Raw genomic sequence first — 5572 nt, forward strand, 5'->3', positions numbered from 1 at the left:
TCATGACTGTGTGGCCAGATTCTGCTCTAACTCCATCTACAAGTTTGCAGACGACACCACCGTTGCAGGCCATATCTCAAACAGCGATCAGGCAGAGTACAGGAAGGAGACAGAGAGCTTAGTGGAATGGTGTCATGACAACAACCTTTCCCTCAATGTCAGCAAAACAAAAGAGCTGGTCATTGACTTCAGGAAAGGGGGGGGGGGCGTACATGCACCTGTCTACATCAATGGTCTGAGGTCGAGAGGGTTGAGAGCTTCAAGTTCCTGGGAGTGAACATCACCAACAGCCTGTCCTGGTCAAATCACATAGAAGCCATGGCCAAGAAAGCTCACCAGCGCCTCTACTTCCTCAGGAGGCTAAAGAAATTTGGTTTGTCCCCTTTGACTCTCACCAACTTTTACAGATGCACCATCGCAAGCATCCTATCTGGATGTATCGCGGCTTGGTATGGCAACTGCTCTGCCCAGGACCACAAGAAACCACAGAGAGTTGTGGACACAGCCCAGCGCATCACGGACACCAGCCTCCCCTCCTTGGACTCTTGTCTTTACCTCTTGTTGTCTTGGTGAAGCAGCCAGCATAATCAAAGACCCCACCCACCCGGGTCATTCTCTATTCCCTCCTCTTCCATCGGGTAGAAGATACAGGAGCCTGAGGGCACAGACCAACAGCTCAAGGACAGCTTCTACCCCACAGTGATAAGACTATTGAACGGTTCCCTTATACAATGAGATGGACTATGACCTCATGATCTACCTTGTTGTGACCTTGCACCTTATTGCACTGCACTTTCTCTGTAGCTGTGACACTTTACTCCGTACTGTTATTGTTTTTACCTGTACTACATCAATGCACTCTGTACTAACTCAATGTAACTGCACTGTGTAATGAATTGACCTGTACGATTGGTATGTAAGACAAGTTTTTCACTGTACCTTGGTACAAGTGACAATAATAAACCAACACCAATACCAGAACCCCATGCAAGTACTCCCTAAACAACCTCCACATTTCCACTGTGCAATTCCCCAAGAACATCTGTTCCCAATTTATGCTCCCAAGTTCCTGCATAATAGCATCATAATTCCCCCTCCCCCAACTAAATACTTTCCCATATCGTCTGCTCCTATCCCTCTCCAAGGCTATGGTAAAGGTCAAGGAGTTATGGTCACTGTCTCCAAAATGCTCTCCCACCGAGAGATCTGAAACCTGTTGAGGCTCATTGCCTAGTACCAGGTCCAGTACGGCCTCTCTTCTAGTCGGTCTGTCCACATACTGTGTCAGGAACCTGTTCAGGATCATTGCCTAGTACCAGTACGGCCTCTCCACATACTGTGTCAGGAATCCTTCCTGGACACTCCTAACAAACTCTGCCCCATCTATCCCCTTTACACAAAGGAGGTGCCAATCGATATTAGGGAAGTTGAAATCACCCATGACAACAACGCTGTTATTTTTTCACCTCTCCAAAATCTGCCTCCCGATCTGCTCCTCAGTGTCTCTGCTGCTATTGGGGGGGGGGGGGGTTTGTAGAATACTCCCATCAGAGTGATGGCTCGCTTCCTGTTTCTGACTTCCACCCACACTGACTCCGTGGACGTTCCCTCCAGGACGTCCTCCCTTTCTACAGCTGTGACACTGTCCCTGATCAGCAGAGCCACTCCCCCACCTCTTTCACCTCCCTCCCTGTCCCTTTTGAAACACCTAAACCCCGGAATATCCAACAGCCTTTCCTGCCCTTGTGACAGCCAAGTCTCTGTAATGGCCACAACGTCACAGTTCCACGTATTTACCCGTGCTCTAAGTTCATCAGCCTTGTTCCTGATACTTCTCGCATTAGACACACTTCAGCCCATCCAACTGACTGCAATTTTGCCCTTTCAACTGCCTATCCTTCCTCACAGTCTCTCTACACTCTGCATCCACTTGTACATTAAATGCACCAACCTCTGACCTATCACTCGGGTTCCCATCCCCCTGCCAAACTAGTTTAAACCCTCCCCAACAGTTCTAGCAAACCTGCCTGCAAGAATATTGGTCCCCCTCCAGTTCAGGTGTAACCCGTCCCTTTTGTACAGGTCGTACCTTCCCCAGAAGATATCCCAATGATCCACAAATCTGAAACCCTGCCCCCTGCACCAACTCCTGGGCCACGCAATCATCTGCCACATCAACCTATTCTTACCCTCACTGGCGCGTGGCACGGGCAGCAATCCAGAGATTTACTACCCTTGAGGTTCTGCTTTTCAGCTTGCTACCTAGCTCCCTATATTTCTTCTTCAGGACCTCGTCTCTTTTCCTACCTATGTCATTGGTACCAATATGTACCACGACTTCTGGCTGTTTATCCGCCCCCTTTCAGAATGCTGTGGGCCCGATCCGAGACGTCCCTGACCCTGGCACCCGGGAGGAAACACACCATCCGGGAGTCTCTTTCACGTCCACAGAATCTCCCACCCACCCCCCTTACTATGGAATCCCTGATCACTACCGCTCTCCTCTTCTCCCCCCTTCCCTTCTGCGCCACACAACCGGGCTAAGTGCCAGAGACCTGGTCACTGCAGCTTTCCCCTGGTAGGTCCCTCCCCCCAACAGTATCCAAAGCAGTATACCTGATATTGAGGGGAACGGCCACAGGGGTACCCTGCACTACCTGCCTATTCTCCTTCCTTCTCCTGACAGTCGGCCAGCTACCTGCCTCCTGCAGCCTCGGAGTGACTGCCTCCCTGTAGCTCTTGTCTACGTACTCCTCGTTCTCCCGTAGGAGCCGAAGGTCGTCCAGCTGCATCTCCAGTTCCCGAACACGGTCTGTAAGGAGCTGCAGCTGGATGCACCGTGTGCAGATGTAGTTATCAGGGAGACTGTAGATCGCCTAGAACTCCCACATCTCACTAGATGCACACACCACTGGCCCTGGAGCCTTTCTAACTAATCTGGCCTGGCACTAAAGGAAAAATCAAAGAAAGAAGGAAACTTATGATCTGACCCATTGCTTGTGTTGGGAGGAGGAGCAGCCCCTGAATTCCACCCCCACCACCCACCCACCCACCCCCAGCTCCCCTCCCCTCCCTTCATTGCAGCCATGGTCCAACAGGGAGCCTGGGAAATCCAGGAGCACAGCTGGTCACAGCATGTGCACACACACAGAGCTGGAGGTCGGGATCGAACCCGGGTTTCCAGGGCTATGAGGCAGCAGCTCTACCCGCTGCACCACCCCCGTGTTTCTGGAGGCTTGGCTGCACGTGTCTGCGTTTCTAACCAGCTGAAGCAGTCACAGAATTCAAGTACACACACACACACACACCTACACACACACACCTACACACAGACACACCTACACACACGTAGGCAGACATATACATGCACACATATTCATGCTTACACAAGCACACATGCATACGCACTGACACATATAAACACATGTGTACACACACATGTACATTCACACCCACATATAAGTACAAACACAGGCATACACATGCACATAGAGATACATACATACACAAGCGGTTCCCCCTCATCCTCCGTCGCTCCAAGGAGAAAAAGGCCGAGTTCCTCAACCTGCTTTCATAAGGCATGCTCCGCAATCCAGGCAGCATCCTTGTAAATCTCCTCTGCACCCTTTATGACAGGCATAGAGCCGGTATCTTTCTCCCCCAGGTTTGAAGTGTCTAATACTAGAGGGTGTGCATTTGAGGTGAGAGGGGGAAGGTTGAAAGGAGATGTGCGGGGCAAGTTTTTTTTACACAAAGAGTAGTGGGTGCCTGGAATGCATTGCCAGGGGTGGGGGTGGAGGCAGATACGATAGAGGGGTTTAAGAGGCTCGTAGACAGGCAAGTGAATATGCAGAGAATGCAAGGATATGGACCATGTGCGGGCAGAAGTGTGTGGGGGGGGGGGTCACAGCTAAATTAGTTCAGCACAACATTATGGGCCAAAGGGCCTGTTCCTATGCTGGACTGGTTCTATGTTCTGGTTCTACGTTCAAACACACATACCCAAACACATGTGTACACACACATACTCAGACACACACACATACCAACTTAAACAAATAATCACACATACAATCACATAGCATACAATTTTATGCACAGACAAAATCAGACACACAAACAAATACAGACAATCACATGTACTGTACACCAAATCCTATGCATGGAATCACGTAACACACTTGTTCACACACACACACACACACACACACACAACCACACATAATTGGTCACGTGCAACCTCACCTGCACACAGTTACATATAATTACACAAACATACACATAGCCAGAGACACACTAACAAACAGTCTCAAACACACACAGAAAGAACAGTCACACACAGTCATAATCACACACAGAAACATACACAATCAGACATGCATACAATCATACACAGAATAAAACAGTCATACACATGCAAACAAACAACCTGACACCCACAAACACTTCTTCACCGTAAGCAGTCCCTCAAATCGAGGGTAACTTTCTCCCACTCTGGGTCTGTTGGTCCTGAGGTGACTGACAAGGGCAATATGGAAACCACATACGGGAAAGCAGGAGGTCATGGCAAGTGGGTGGGTAATTTTTCTCTCTCTCAACTTGTATTAATGTTGTTATGTTATGGCACGGTAGTGTAGCGGTTAGCGTAACGCTATTACAGCACCAGCGACCCGGGTTCAATTCCCGCCACTGCCTGTAAGGAGTTTGTACGTTCTCCCCGTGTCTGCCTGGGTTTCCTCCGGGTGCTCTGGTTTCCTCCCACATTCCAAAGACGTACGGGTTAGGAAGTTGTGGGCGTGTTACGTTGGTGCCGGAAGCGTGGCGACACTTGCGGGCTGCCCCCAGCACACTCTACGCAAAAGATGCATTTCAGTGTGGTTTCGATGTACATGTGACTAATAAAGGTATCTTATCTTATGTTTACTTTGTTCTGTAAGTTATGTATAACTTATGTTAAATCAAGTTTATGTTAACTTTGTCATAACTGTATTGTACTGGGCTGCTGCTGCAAAAGGCTAATTTTCATGGCACTTTTTCCCTGGGTATGTGTGCCCATGTCAATAAGCTTGAACTTGAAACTACTCCATGGTTACCCTTGTTTCACCCCATCCGAGACACCTCCTCCCCCACCCTCCCTGCAGCTTTACAAGCTCCCTTGTTCTACTTATCAGTTCTGATGAAGGCCCCTAAAATGGTGCAACTAAAGACCCTGATAACGTTCCACCCCAACACCAGCTTTCCTTGTGAGCCTTGAGTGAAAAGTAAAAATAAACTACTGGAGGAACTCAGCCGGTCAGTCAGCGCCTGTGGAGGCAAAGGAATCCTGTCTCCACAGATGCTGCTTGACCAGAATACTTTTTTGCTGCAGGTCCCAGCACCTGCGATCTCTTGTGCCTCGGTGCTGAGCCTGGTTGCTGTAAAGGAGGCAATATCCCAGTTAACGTTCCTGAGTGCGGTGGGCAATTTTGAGATAGTCCCTAAACCTGGGGAAGGGGGGGCAGGGACAAGAAGGTGACGTCAAATGATTGACATCCTGCTTAAAAAGCCAAAATAGGATACAGTTAATGAAACA

General features: G+C 49.3%; 1 protein-coding gene across 2 annotated transcripts in view; it reads right to left on the bottom strand.

Annotated features, from left to right (window-relative positions):
- The window catches only part of LOC127587081 (zinc finger and BTB domain-containing protein 3-like), a 59353-nt gene that overhangs the window by 7809 nt on the left and 45972 nt on the right, over nucleotides 1–5572 (bottom strand). The gene's annotated exons all lie outside the window — the stretch shown is intronic.

Source organism: Pristis pectinata, chromosome 38 (genome assembly GCF_009764475.1).
Source record: "Pristis pectinata isolate sPriPec2 chromosome 38, sPriPec2.1.pri, whole genome shotgun sequence".
Lineage (NCBI taxonomy): Eukaryota > Metazoa > Chordata > Chondrichthyes > Rhinopristiformes > Pristidae > Pristis > Pristis pectinata.